The sequence below is a fragment of the Sparus aurata genome, chromosome 21, assembly GCF_900880675.1.
Source record: "Sparus aurata chromosome 21, fSpaAur1.1, whole genome shotgun sequence".
In the NCBI taxonomy this organism is placed as follows: domain Eukaryota; kingdom Metazoa; phylum Chordata; class Actinopteri; order Spariformes; family Sparidae; genus Sparus; species Sparus aurata.
This window is the reverse complement of record NC_044207.1, coordinates 909,733-924,850: the sequence shown is the minus strand read 5'-3', so window position 1 is coordinate 924,850 and position 15,118 is coordinate 909,733. Positions and strand designations below refer to the sequence as shown.

The following is a 15,118-nucleotide window of genomic DNA, read 5'->3' as shown; positions in this document are numbered from 1 at the left end:
ATGTACTTTCTCACAACAGATTAAGTAGCAGCTCTTATTCTCTGAATTCTCTTAATCAATTTGACACGGAAATGGATTGTGAGTACATTGAGGACTATTTTAAACGTGGCTTTACCACAGATGAAGTACTTAATTTGCTTGCTGAGTCACATGGGATTGTACTAAGCAAACGCACCCTTGAAAGGATTTTAAGCAAGAAGCAGCTCTGGCGGAGAAAGAATAAAACCGATGTGGCTGAGGTGGCAACCTTCATTGAACAGCAATTAGAAAAATCTGGTCAGTGTCATGGTTACCGATGGATGCACCAAAAATGTTGGTTACATGGAATTGTGACTGACAGAGAAACAGTTCGAATATTGCTTCGGCTATTGGATGGTGAAGGCGTTGATCTGAGGTCAAGAAACAGACTGCGAAGACGTGTTTACCACAGCTGTGGTCCTTACTATGTATGGCACATTGATGGCTACGACAAGCTTAAGCCATTTGGAATTGCAATCAGTAGATGCATTGATGGTTTTTCCAGAAAGCTGGTATGGCTTGAAGCTTATAAAACAAACAGTGACCCAAAGATCATCGCTGGCTACTTTATGGATACTGTGATCAATGCTGATGGATGCCCTGTCAAACTCAGACTGGATTTTAGGAACAGAAAATTGCCATATGGCTGAAATGCAGCGGTTTTTGCATTTTCCTACAAATCAAGCTGAAACAGACAGTGTAATCTTTGGTCCAAGCACTGGAAACCAGCGAATTGAACGATGGTGGCTGATCTTGCGAAGTGAGTGTGTCCAGTTTTGGATAGACCTTTTTGACAAACTGAGAGAAGATGGCTACTTCTCAGACAACTTCTTGGACAATTCCTTGATCCAGTTTTGCTTTCTTCAAACAATATAGGTACAGTAGTTCACACATTATGAGATAAAGAATGGCTCAATAATAATTTCAAGAGCCACAAATGATCATGTGTAAAAAAGTAATTGCCTGTGTTTGTGCAGAGAAAGATGAATAAGTTATGGTTTTGGTTTGCAAAAATAATGTGGGTTGTGGTATTCCAAGTAGCTCTGCATCAAATAAGTAGGCATTATTTAAGAATGTACCAGTGTAATGAATGGCATGGCATAATAGTGTAATGGCCCCTTTACATTTAAGGTTATTCCACTTCATATTGGTAGCTGTGAGAATAAAACATTCATTGCGCTGCTGCAAATTGTGTTTTGCAGTTATTAATATAAGTGTGCTAACCCACCATATCATGATTAGAAGACAAATCTAACAGTCAGGACTACTTGACTTAGACAGTAGTCACCAATGCCTAATATTTATGTTCACTCTATATTATGTGACTCCTAGGAAGAACTGAATGAGGTTGCACTGACTTGGAACAACCACAGAGTCCGTCAATTCCACAACTCACGATCACCCTATGGACGTCCCTCCATATTGCATGCTGTCCCTCACCTGTATGGAGGCCGAGATTGCTTGCACCATGTGGACCTGGAGAAGGTTCAAGAGGTTGAAGAGTGTGCGTTTAAGGACTTCCCATGTGATGAAGACGTGTTCCATACCTGTGTTGACCTGATGTCAGAGTATAATCTGACATTAACAAATGATGTGTTTGAAACAGCTAACCTGTATATTGAACTCAGGCAGCTGTTAAACAATGAACTAGATCTAGATCATTAACTCTTTTTTGTTTGTTTCCTGTTTCATTCTGGGACAAACTGAAACTCATATGTGAAACAAACATGTAAACATACACAGATTACTTTGTTTTTCTTACATTGACAATGTGTAAGAACTGAGTAAAAATGCAAAATCCACACACATATTACTTGAATACATTTATTCAAATGTTTAAACAATCACAGCATACAACCTGTATTATTTAATTTAACTGAAATTTACTTGCAACAGATAAAACTATTAAAATTTTTTTTTAACTCAAATGCAATTTATTTTGGTACCCTTCTGTGCTAAATTCCACTTGTTATACTGCAGTTTACCTGATGTAAAGTGGTGTTTTCTCAGAAAGAACAGTGAAGCTGGTTGTTATGTGTGTGTGCTCTGAGGATTAGATGAATAGCAAGTGCTTTCAAGTTTCAACAAACACACGTTGTAACTGTAAAAAACTGGGGGGAAAAAAAGTGTTTAAGGAAAAAGTTCCTCAATTTTTCTTTTATATCCCAAATTGCCCAATACATTATGACATGTGAACCGTTTAACAACCATACAACATTTAGACTTATTGGTAATGTCTAGCAATATAAACTGAGGGATTCACAGTAAGTTACCTGCATTAAAACAGACCACTTAAAGAACATGTTCTCAAACAAACAAAAAGTTCAACAAAACAAAAGTGGCAAAAGCAGCAGACAGATGTGGACAGCACATCAATGCTGTGACAGGTTAAACCATTGTAACTGTTGTAGTTCCTTCATAAGCCAAAAGTCTGGAAATCTTACAAAGCCTAAACATGAATTTCTGATGTAAGTCCAGAGTCTATAAGCTGAAATCATTGTGCCTTAGACAATGTCCATTACCCACATGTTGCTTTGTAATATTTTGTTCATTTCATGTCGAAAATCTGGGTAGTTTTCATAACTGGCAACTGGCAACTCCAGGTAACAGCCGCATGTATGAGCCACTGGTCTTCTCTGAAATCCCTGAACTTGTGTGAAACTGACAGTGGTGCACTTTCCTGTGAATAAATCTGACCCAGTGCAAAATCTGAGGAAAAAGGAGAGGTGCTGGATGTCTGACTCTCTGAGATATGTACTTACATACTTGACAATTTGTTTCTCCTGAGCATTCTGGGTACTAGGGTAAGTAATTGATCTCATGATCTTTCGTGATGTTGGTTGTAGTTCTCCATAGAGTGCTGCAATCCCTTTCAGCTCTGATCTAACAGGTGCAAGCATGTTGCTCCACTGTTCAATGACAAAAGCGGGCTCTTGAATCAGTTTTTGGTGAGCAAGCTCCCTCAAGATTTGCTCAATGTTATCTGCTGCTGGAATCCTCTGGCAGTTGTGGATATCCATGATTTCCAACAATTCCTCTTGGTCAACACTTTCAAAATCTGAACAACAAGATTCAAAGATCACTCGCTCAGACTCTGAGACATACTTGAGAAAGTTGTCTACAAGATCACTCTCCACACAACCCAAAACAGCTTGCTCCAGAGTACGGGTGCAATTTTTACAGGAAGGTACTTCTCTTTCTGCCAGCCAAATGTAATAATTCGGCCTACACCTACCCATTCTTGTTTACCAAAATCATGACGTATGTATGGCACTTTGAAGCCATTTCCCATGGTGCACTGCTCATAAAAGTCATTCCAAAATTCTGACAGTACATCCCTCAAAACTCCTCCATCATCCACTGCCTTTTCAAGCTTTCCATCTGGAAGAATAACTTTAAAGTTCAAGTCATCCTCCGTGATACTTTGCTCAGAAAACACTTGAATAAGTTCTCTAAGAATCTGTCCACGATGAAGAACAATAACTTTCTTCTCTCTCTCTCTTTGACTGGCTTGTTCCTGGAACATATCCATGGAAGGAGGCAAGAGAGATTCTATTGTCAGTTCCCGAGAGAGAGGCAAGGTATCATCTAGAGTGGAGGACACCATCCCAGGGATGCTTTCTGTGTAAAAGGTCACAATTCCACTATCCTCTTATGCACCAAACCAGATGCATCAGTTAGGTCGACTGTAGTGTATAGAAGGGAAACACTTTCACTGCTTGCATTTGCAAATACAGTGCTGCTTTCAACAAAAACAACATCTGAAGTATTTATCTCCACAGCGTCTGCTGCAGAAGTGTCTGGAGAGTGGCAATAGATATCAGGTCTGTCACATGTCTTTTCACCATCTTGTGTAGTTGCATCGCTATTGTCTTCCTCCAGATTTATCACACTGGTATTGTCTCTTTTCTTGGTTGTTAAATAGAAACGTAACAGAGGCAACTTTGTCTTTTCATATAGCTCCCTGACTGTGATACTATCATCAAGTGAATTCTGCTGAAAGTCAGTTAGATTAATGTCAAAATCAGTAAGGCTTCCCTCTGCATTTTTCCCATCTGGAAAAAATAACTGCACAGCCTTTTCAATCAAGTTCTGTTTTTTACTGTCCTTTGTGACACTCTCTTTTCTGGTTCCCCCACCTTTTTTGGTGCGCACCTGCACAAATTCCCCCTCTCTGAAATGCATCCATCCCAACTCAATTTTTCTGTGATTCTTCTGAGCGTTCTTTTGAGTTTGATGCTGTCTCTCAGATACGTCATCACCTTTGTTTCTAGAGAGTTTTCCTCTGAGCCGCTCAAAGATCTTTGACTTGCGACTGTTGGGTTCTTTTTCCTTTCTCCTGCAGTATCCAAAAACAGCCAGCCGATCACCATAGGATGGCAGATACTCTCGTAGCTGGTCATCTGTCGTGATGTGTATGACACTGGAATCAATCTAAAATGAAGAAACATTCAGAATTTTTTGCAATGAACAACCTGCTTATACATCACCGACATTATTTACTAAGCTCTTCAAACATTTTTTTAATGTTTATGTGTGATTTGCCAAATTTGAGCATTTCCTATATTAACTACCTTCTCCTGTTCCATTCACTGTATGCACTCCTCCGGCACATGCCATGACCTTAAGTAGTCACCCAGCTCATCCATATTTTGCCTGTTCAAAAAAAAAGAAATTTCACATCTGTACAAAATCATTTTTCTTCACAGTCAATGTCATGTTTAAAAACAAAAATAAGACAAAACCTGTTACTATGCTCTAAATTATTCACCTAAGAAGAAAGGTTGTATTATTTTCATTTCAATATCTTTTATATTTATTTTAAAATAAAGCTCTTGGTTTTCTGATTTTCTAAAGCTGCCCTATGATATTATGAAAAATTCACACTCTGAACCCCAGGCGATTTTGGACCACTTTTGGTCCCCCTGGATTTATATGTAATAAAGCTTGTATAACATCAGCCCTGTAATGCACTGTCAGGTAACAACACAGTTGTTGTTTTTTTGTTGCTGTTTTTTTCAGGACAACCTGGGCTCTAAGAATATTTGTGCTGCAGTGTCATAAACTGAGAACATAAAACATGTGTTACATTGTCCGAAGACTTTTCAACATACTGTAGGTCTTCACGGCACGTTGTACGTGTATGCTAGTGTAAGACTGGCGTAGCCCTTTTCAGGAATAGGACAGTGCGTGAGGTGTATGTGCGTAAGGTGTGAGTGGGCGAGTGAGAGTGTGGGAATGTGCATGCTTGTAGACGGTGAATTTATACGAGAGGAAGGAAAGCGAAGGAGGTAACAGTAGTAGCAACAGTAATTAATGTACAGTATAGGCTGCAGTTGTGAAATAAAGGCGACGGCTCCTCCAGATACAGTAAAGCTCCCTGGTATTATTTCCCGAACCAGCTTAACACATGAAAGGTGTTTCACCCCGAAGGTAAACACAAACTTCGGCCCTGGAGGAAATAATCTCCTCTGTGCTTCCCGACCACAGTCCGGGAGCCGAACAGGAATGGTGTAACACTAAAATGACTATAGGTTGATATTGTAGGTGTGATAACACTTACCAACTCTTGATTAAAGAGCTATGTGGAGGCTGATGTTTCCGCCTTTGAGTAACATTAAGCAACTCGCTGCAGATCTACCGACACTGTTTTCAATATTGGCGTGAACGTTAGCCTGCTATACAACTAAATACAGGAGATAGTGTAAACGGTGGACTGATTAAAATACTACAAAATCCAATGTAACATTACCAAAAGTCTTGATGGGGCACACGGGAAAGTTCAGTGATGGTGATAATGATGAAGGTACATCTGCCTGCACCTCCGCCCACCTCTGCGCGCTGCAGCGCATGCGCACTTCCTATCTCATAATTACGACTTTTTTATCTCATAATTATCACTTTTTTGTCATAATTTCGACTTTTTATCTCATAATTATGACTTTATTTTCTCATAATGTCGACTTTTTTGTCTCATAATTATGACTTACCACTGGGATATTTATTTTTTAGTGGTGGAAACGGGCTTCCATATGTAACTTCCATATGTAGCTATGTCTGCACGGTGTGAGTAGCAGGCTCCGTCCACACGCTGCTGCAGCTGCTAGCTCCGCCCGTTGGAAAGAGTGTGGGGTGGACTCAACCATTTGTAAGAATGGGGGGGGGGGACTAAATCTTTATTGTGCGATTATAATGAGCACCGCTTACATTGTGCTTTCAATAAATGCTACTGCATTGTTCAAAACTTATTAATTCTTTTTTTAAATTATTCTGGGGGGGACAGCTTTACTGGAGGGGGGGGGGGGGGGGGGGACATGTCCCCCCTGCCCCCCCTTTTCCCCCCGGGATTTCTGTCCATATCTTTTCCAAAAGCTGCCTCTGAGGTAGGCGTAAACATGTGACGTGACGTGAAGCTCGAAGTTGGGCTGTGAACAATGACAACGAATTTGTCTTCAAAATAAGAGCTTTACATTGCACCCCATTGGATTTTAGAACAGCGTACTTAGCCGGGGGCTTTTCATTTGAAAGTAGCGACCGTCCATAGCTTGCCGACACAACAAGCTAACACAACTAAACAGCTACAGAGACCGAGGAGACGCTAGCATCTCCTGGATCTCAGCAGCTGTCCAGTTGTTCATCTCTTGTCCGCGGATGAAGTGATGGACTGACTGCTGTGATCAGCTGTTTCTTGGTTTTAAAACTCCAGCCAGCGCGGAGGCACAAGACTTATTTGTGCGTAATACAGGCACTTAATTAAGAATTCCATATTTAATCAAATGTTGTTATCTGCCATCTACCCTACACACACCAAACTTCAGATCAAAAATATTTCACACCACTGAGTAAATGAATCATATCATGTGTCAATATGTGTTTGGATGTGTGAGAGAAGAGGAAAGGGTATTACCTGCAGGTTGAGTGAAGGCCTGCAGTGAAGCTGTTGAAACTAACAACCCCACAATACATCACAGCAACTCCCCGGGCACTTCTGGAGCTCATGCTTCATTTTCCTATTTGCAAAGAAAGTGAGGACAGAGACAGGATAGGTCATGTTTATCTTTCTTCTACTAATTTCTCAACTACTTGAACAACACCAAATGAGAGTTGAGGATGGAAGTTATGTTAAGCAGACACAGTCATTTAATCTCTTAGACTGATCAGGATTTTTTAATGGGGCAAATAGTATGATTTATGTAAATAACTTGAAAACATTCACATCTTTTATTGTCTTAGAATGACCGGTAGTACAGGCTGTATGACTTACCTTTCCCTCTGACAATCACCACCTTGCCTTGGTGAGCGTCTCTGGAATTAGAATAAGAGGTATCAGTGAATTTATACAGTATGTATATAAGTACATGGAACTTAATATACATTTTTATTCATTCTAACTTGGATGTATTGCTAGGTATTCATTAAGTTCATAAAATATCCATTAGTCAAGCAGTTGCATTTTGGCTGGTAAAACAAAGTGTGAAATAAATCCATCTAAAGTTTATAAGGGTGGGATAGGCAGGGAACATACACACAAAAGTCCAGTGTTGTTTTAATGTACAGTAAAATGTATATTTCATTAATTTAATGTACATTTACAGTCAGCATATAGAGAAAAACTCACCCACAAATTAATACTAACTTACTGCTGCTAAAGTAATGTAAGACAGACATGATTCAAGGCAGACACTTGAGGACGTCACCTCTCTGGGAAACAGCGATCAACATTCTTAACTATTTTCTGACAGATATGATGTAACGTAACGTATACTCTGCTGCTCACATCATATTCACGTATCAGACATTTATACCTTATTTTCCTGGCTGAGTTGTGCCACTGCTTTACTTATTTTATCGTGTAAGCGCGCGCGCGCCTGCGCACACACACACACACACACACACACACACACACAGTGTTGGGAAAGTTCACTTTCTCCATGAACTACTTTAAAGTTCAGTTCACATATTTTAAAATGAACTAGTTCAGTTCATAGTTCATAATTTAAAACTTTGAACTAAGTTCACAGTTCCAAAAATTAACTAGTTCAAAGTTCTTTTTTTCTTCAATATGTTGCTGCGAGCTATTATTTTACTAAAGTATTGCCACAGCCCATATAGAACCACAGTTAGTAATTATTTTATCAGTTTTAACTCTGAAGCTGCAGCTCTCCGACAATATACTGCAAAACCAGATTGTCCAGCTGTGGCTGAGAGATGAAGACAACGGAGCCGCTACTGTACACTGTTAATGTGATTTGGCTGGTAGAGGATTTTTCCCACCTAGATCATCACTCACCTTTTCATAAAATTATTTTAAGTAATCATACTAAGATGCCGTATGAATGGTAAAGGCAGAGTCTGAGGTGCTGCTGCCTGCATGTGTTTTTGCCTCCATGCAAATTAATGACGCATGCGGCGGTGCGACTCTGTGGTGGCTGGTGTTGGGTATTTTCTCCGCTACATATTAAGGCCTGTTTACGGTGTGTTTTAGCCACTTTTCACCTGGAAGGCTTTATGGAAATCTGGCACTCTCTTGAACCAAATCAAATTGTGAGAGCGCCGTTCACAAATGCCAGAATGAACGTGTTCACAATAACGTTAATCAGGCAGAAATACAGTACGTTCAGTTCACGTACCATCGTACAGGTACAACACTGCGCACGCGCACACACACGCGCGCGCATGCACACACACACATACACACACAAACAAAACCTCTCATTTAAACCACATTCAATATTAAATCACGAATCAGGCCAACAAGCTAACTAACGTTGTCACCTGTCACGTTTAACGTAACGTAACGTTACTCAAGGGGCGTTCAGACCGAACGCGATAGACGCGAATTGAGCGGCAACTCTACATTAAAAATCAATGTAAATGGCGCGATGAATGGAGCGTCTGAAGCGTCCGGTGCGTCTGGGGCGTCAGGATCGTCTGAAGCGACGCAAATGAAGTTGAAAATATCGGACTTTTCAGGCGGCATCGCTTCAAGCCGACGACGTCACTTCCCTCACGTACGGTTGTTTACACTCAGACCAACATGGAGGAGAAGCTAATTGTAGCTGTGTGTGGGCACCGACCCGAGCTAACAGGTCCTCGAACTGGGCTCCGGTCAGCCTGAGGCACCGCTGGATCCGGTCGTCATCCAGATGGAGATCCTGGAGGACACAGTGAAATTCCCCCAGCTCCGTGCGTCTCCGGAGGACTTCATGAACCAAGACACGACGGCAGTGGTTTTCCACGTTTTCTAACTGCAGTTACTGGACTTGCACAGCAGGTACAGTGCAGCAACGGTGGTGATATCAGCCATGATCGACGTGGAAAGAGTGTGGGTTGAGAAATACCGGTTCAAAAATGAGCGGGCAAGCGCGTCGTCTTTTTTCCCCCCTGAGCGTCAAGCGCGAATGATGCGAATAGTCCAAAATGATCAAGCGGCGCGATACAAGCGTCTCAAACGATTGTATTCGCGTCTCTCGCGTTTGGTCTGAACGCGGTATTAAGGTTAGCTAATCTGTTTGAAAACACCATCACTGTAAGTTAGGGACTGAACACAAACATTGTGTTATGAATTTACAGAAAATAACAGGGAAATGTTTTCTTACCTGATATAGCAGGAGAACAGTTGTAACACTTAATGTTAGCTGACCAAATAGATCCGTCTGACCCTTCAACTGCGTCCATACTCAATTTTTTTGGTTCCCAAAATCCCACAACTCGGAATCGCTCAAAAAACAAAAAAAACATGGCCAACAGAAATATACAATATAATCCAGGCAATAATCCAGGTAATCCATTAGTGCTCAGATTGCCCGATTGACGGTAGCGCCGTACTCAGTTGAAAGTGACGTATTTTCGAAAGCGCACAGTTGTCATTAGCCAGTTTTCTTGATGACAACCACATCAACCAATCACGTTCAAAGCACCATGGCTAGACAGCCAATAGCAATTGTATCAGCGTGGTATCGTTTCCTTTATGTAGAAAAGATTATAAATAAAATAAAATAAATGTTTATATATTTTTATTTGTAGGCTGATATATTCAATTACATAAGCATCTCTTTCTCTCTCTGTCACACACGATCTTGTCACAGTGTTGCGGTGACAGCCGGACTGTGTGTTGCTCTTTCCTATGTTTCCCCTGTCTACCTCCTTGTTCCCTCCCTTTTCCCCCTCACCTGCTCTCCCTCGCTGTGTGTGGCTGGAGGTGTAGCGACGGCAGAGTGGCGCACCCGCTCTTCACCCAGATAGCATACGGATGTGGGCCACTTCAGGCAATGATCTGGCACCGTAGGCATTCTTCTGGCCCAGACAAAACAGATGTGAACCTAAACTGGCCCATGTAGTTAAAGTTACATTTGGCCCAAATATCACAAAACAAATATGGCCCATCTTTGGCAAATATGTGGCAGAGTAGGTAATGGTTATTCTGTAAGTGAACCAAGGCTGGTCCACATGTGGTTCAGCACACGTGGCCCACCTTTGTTGAAACATATTTGGGCCAGTTTTGGCCGAAATATGGCAAGTTGGCATCGACTGATCTGGATGTAAGCCTAAAGGGGCCCACATATAAGGTAGCACACGTGGCCCAGCTACGTTAAAACATATTTGGGCCGGTTTTGGCACAATCAACATCAGATGATCTGGACGTGAGCCTAAAGTGGCCCGCATATATGTTGTTATACTGATGTTAGGTAATGTCAATATGTAAATATATAGGTGCCAGGAGCTGGCTATGGAAGCAGTAAGAGAACTGAAGACTTTTAGGCCTGAACTGCCTTCTGTTCTCCACTATGGAGGTGGGTGAGAGGAGAGTTTTAGCTAAGCCAATGACTATCATGTACAACACCCTTCATACCCATGTGCAGGACAAGCCGTCTGTTGCACCCATGATACAAGGAAAAACACCACTGTTCATACAATATAGTACATCTGAGAGAAAAAAAGATATTACAACACAACAAGCGGATGGTGAATTCTGAGAGTCGTTACAGAGTCTGGTTAGTCAGACAAGTCTGACATTAATACCAGCAGGAGTTAGCCAACATATAGTAGGCCTAGTCAAGTTCAAATTTTTTCTCTTAGTGCAATATATTTATATATTATCTCTCATATCTAAGAGTATAAATCCTGTGCCTTGTTTGATAAATTTGTTGTTTGTTAATGAAACTTTCTCTGATATGGGATCAATAAAATCTTTTCTTGTCTGAGATGTTAAATCTTACAGGTCGTCATTGCAAAAGAGAACTAGTTCTCAGTTGACTCATCTGGATAAACAAAGGTTAAATAAATTAAATAATTCATAAAAAAATAAATGTTAAGTCTTACAATAACGTAATGACCAACCATGTCTTTCAGTGTTTTCTCTTATTTGAGTATAATCACTAAATGCACAACATGAATGCACATAAAAAAATAAGCTCCAGCTCATAAACAACCTACACTGTAAATCCGAACGTTCAAAGTAATTAAACATATTAAGTACTGTTTACTCGAAGCTTTAGAAAAAGTTCTTCTAACTTAATTATGTCAAGTTGGTGTAAAGTGTTGTTCCTTTTTGAGTAATTTTAACACATATTTTTTGATTAAATGGAGCTATTTTGTGGATAAGTATGCATAACTTAAGAACATCACTTAAGTAAAACGTAATAGAATTAAGTAAAAACATGCTAAGAATGATAAAGTCCTGTTATTTATATTGTTTTAAATAGGGGTGATTTGACATTAGTGGAAGACAAAAAATGTATTTTAGTGAAATTTCGGTATTTTTATTGGCATCAGTTTGATGTAGACTATATATTTTTTTCATTTCTACTTAAGTGTTGTGCAGCTGCAGGGATAATTTTTTATTCCGAGTTAATTTCTGATTCACCCTCCGAAGCAGAAGGCGGCGCTAATGCGCATACTACACTGATTCCTTACCGCTCTTTGAAAGAAAGCAGAAGAAGAAAAGTTTGAACGTTGCAGACCGCAGAGACGGTTGGCGCCGGCTGGAAGCAACAGGAGGCAGAAAGCTCGACCTACTCGGCAGCAGTCAGGACTTACTGTAAGTGTTGAATGTTAATATTTATTCACTTTTACTTATTTACCCCATGGATTGTAATACAGTAATTTTACAGCAGAGGCAAAACTCCGCTAGCCACCATGGTGCTAACTAGCGAACAATTACAATGAATGTAATGGTTAGCTGCTAGAACAAGCTAGCTAACATTAGCTAACCTAGGTTACAACCTGATCTCTCAAAGGATCCAAGCTCACAAACAGTATATTTCGATATGTGATGAATGTATTTCCCATCATTGTATCTCTCTATTCCAGTTTCAAGAAGTTAAGACAGAGTTAAGGAAGATAACTGGAGATATGATAAAGATACTAGGTAATCCAATGAATGAATTCTTCTATCAACCACAACTCCCCCCTCTCTAAATACCAATAACTTGATTTTTTTTTTCTCAGACAATGTTTTAATGTGGTAACCCTAAATCATACGCACTCCCACATACACATATCATCGTTTATTCTTCTTGCCAATTTGGTCAAAATAAAACTTTTTGCCGTATTTAATTCAACAAGCCATCAATGTGTTCTGTTCATACATACCATCTTCCTAATTGATATTTAACCTTTTGCACTGCACAGATATTATTTTACTTAACTTAGTATTTGCTTGCAAAAAAGAAAGATGATTGGTCTAAAGAGTCCAAAATTTAATTCAAGATTTGTCTTAAAAACTTGTTAAAAACTAAAACTTTACTTGAGCTATTTTCCTTCTATAGATGTTATATAAAACAAATTGTTTTGAGGAAAACATGTTGTCATTTCAAAGTAGTGATAGCTGTAGTCCGTGATAATATTTTGATAAGCTAATAGTAATTAACTTGTTGTTATGTTAAGTAGTAAGTGTAAGCAATTCTGTTTTAAAAGTTTTAGATGGTGGTCTAAACTTTATCATCTTTTTCTTAGCCTTTTAGGTTGCTGGTTCCAAAATGATCTGGACATGTAAGTTGTGCGCAGCTTCTTTCACCTCCAAAATACAGCTGGATGAGCTCTCTTTTTTAAAGTGAAAAATGTGGTTCTTACTCATTTGGCCGCTATTTTCTGCTTCATAAATGTGTGCTAGATTCTTCAAATTGAACTGTTTTTTTAAGTGTCGTTGCTGTATTCTCCTGCTGTTATATCGATGTAGCTGTATGCAGAGGGTGTGTTTGATGAAGCTGCTTTACTTCAGCTCACTTTGCTTGTTATCAATCGCATCTTTCAGTTTTGTCTGAATAGAATGAGGTTGAGCAAGCAGATATTGGGTCAGTGATCAGACATAATATCAACTATAGCTTCAGATTAATTGTAAATAAAAACAGACTATGGATTTAAGTTTTGAAAGACATCAACACAATATTGTATAACTTTTATATCATTTTACAGGGCCCTTTTTGTTTGGTCTCCTGATAACGTTGTGTGTTTTGTACTTCACTGCCACCATATTCAGTAACCACAGTACTGCTTTACTGAGTCAACAAAATATGTTTTTTTGTGTATTTCTTCAAGGGCCACAAGAAGATAAGCCATGATGTTGGACCCAGGCAAGATTTTTTTGGAGCTTCTCCACTGTTCCACCTTTTTCAGTGGTTCCAATGATTTGGCCTGAATTTTGTTTTGTTGTCTCACAGGTTAAAAAAAAAAATTAAAAAATCATAGTCCTCTTCTGTTCACCAGTTGTTTCTCATGTCTGGTCATTTCATCAATTCTTCAGTAGGTTTCTTCATCTTAGACCCCCAGATGAGTCCCAACAAGACTGGACTTCTGCATGTCACCATTCAACACAGTATCTTGGGGTACCATAATGGCATGTAGCCACAAATTCAGACCAGTTCTGGTTTATTGTATTTGTTCATATTTGACATAAAACTTTATCATGGTTTGGTTGTGACTCCTTACGTGTGCAGGCTAGACAAGTTCATAGACTGTAAACCAGTTCTGGATAAGTCTGAGAGCCCATTTGAGTGAGTTCTAATGTATATGGTCAGCTCTTGGTTGATATAGCAAAATTCTTCTGGTCCATATCTGGCCCACACCTGACATGTTCATCCGGCCCACATACCACATGGAATGATGGCACTTGGGCGCTCCGCTTCTGTTTGCCAAAAGTGGGCAACAACCAAACCAACACACTGCCAGATGTCAGCCAAGAAGAGACCCAATAAACCAGCACTCACCCTAATGTGGGCCACTGTGCATTTTTATTCTGGCCCACCTACCACATGGAATCATGACACTTGAGTGGTCAGCCTAGTCATAACGCTACGTAATATTATGACTAGGCTGTGGGTCATATCTGGGAAACAAGTGTGGACCACTCAAGTGTCATGATTCCATGTGGTAGGTGGGCCAGAATAAAAATGCACAGTGGCCCACATTCCGTTGAGTGCTAGGTTATATGGTCTGTTTTTGGTTGACACCTGGCATTGTGATGGCTTGGTTGTGGCCCACTTTTGGCAAACAGAAGCGGAGCGCCCAAGTGCCATCATTCCATGCGGTATGTGGGCCGGATGAACATGTCAGGTGTGGGCCAGAAGAATTTTGCTATCTGGGATCCTCTCATCACCTGCCGACTACATAACACCGGTCTCCCCTCGTCTCCGATGCCAGATTATCCAGTATCTTATGGTGATCGCTAGTGCCGTTTAGGAACACGTTCTTAAGCTTGCCGTTACTCGTTTTGTGATTTTTGCGTCACTCTGCTCCGCTGCCAGCCGGCCGCCTGCCTACCTGCTCGTCAACCCTCTATCTGCCCGCCGGCTCGGCCGAACTCCGGGCGGTCCGTCCGCGGGCCCCGATCACCCCTGGACCTCGCATCGACCCATCGCCTGCGCTTCAGTTCCTAATAAACTCTTTTCCTCGCCAGCCCTGTCTCCGGTCTCTGCTTCTGGGTCCTCGCCTACTCACATCTAACAGATCTACTGCATTATGTGTATTATAGCACTGTATAAACAAAGGTGAGTTGACTTCACTTGAATTAAGCAAAATATCAAAAGCATCAATATTTTAACTTGCATTACAGAATGTGGTCATTATTTAGGTTTTCATGGTACTGTCATTTTCAATTAGC

The 15,118-nt window shown here is 40.4% G+C and overlaps 2 long non-coding RNA genes across 5 annotated transcripts; one reads left to right on the top strand and one right to left on the bottom strand.

Moving 5' to 3' along the window:
* Window positions 1–1,828: 1,828 nt before the first annotated feature.
* On the bottom strand, window positions 1,829–9,726 carry LOC115573419 (uncharacterized). 3 transcript variants are annotated; one of them, XR_003982272.1, is made up of 5 exons: window positions 9,618–9,726; window positions 7,283–7,323; window positions 6,926–7,028; window positions 4,593–4,674; window positions 1,829–4,452 (listed from the first exon to the last, which is right to left on the bottom strand). It is a non-coding gene; the product is annotated as an uncharacterized LOC115573419 (long non-coding RNA). The 3 variants fall into 3 exon arrangements; XR_003982273.1 differs by lacking the exon at window positions 9,618–9,726 and adding an exon at window positions 9,096–9,178; XR_003982274.1 differs by lacking the exon at window positions 9,618–9,726 and adding an exon at window positions 8,794–9,019.
* Window positions 9,067–13,719, top strand: LOC115573420 (uncharacterized). Of its 2 annotated transcripts, XR_003982276.1 has the most exons (5): window positions 9,067–9,292; window positions 11,897–12,058; window positions 12,331–12,388; window positions 12,976–13,011; window positions 13,558–13,719. It is a non-coding gene; the product is annotated as an uncharacterized LOC115573420 (long non-coding RNA). The 2 variants fall into 2 exon arrangements; XR_003982275.1 differs by lacking the exon at window positions 9,067–9,292 and having other exon boundaries at window positions 11,843–12,058.
* Window positions 13,720–15,118: the final 1,399 nt, after the last annotated feature.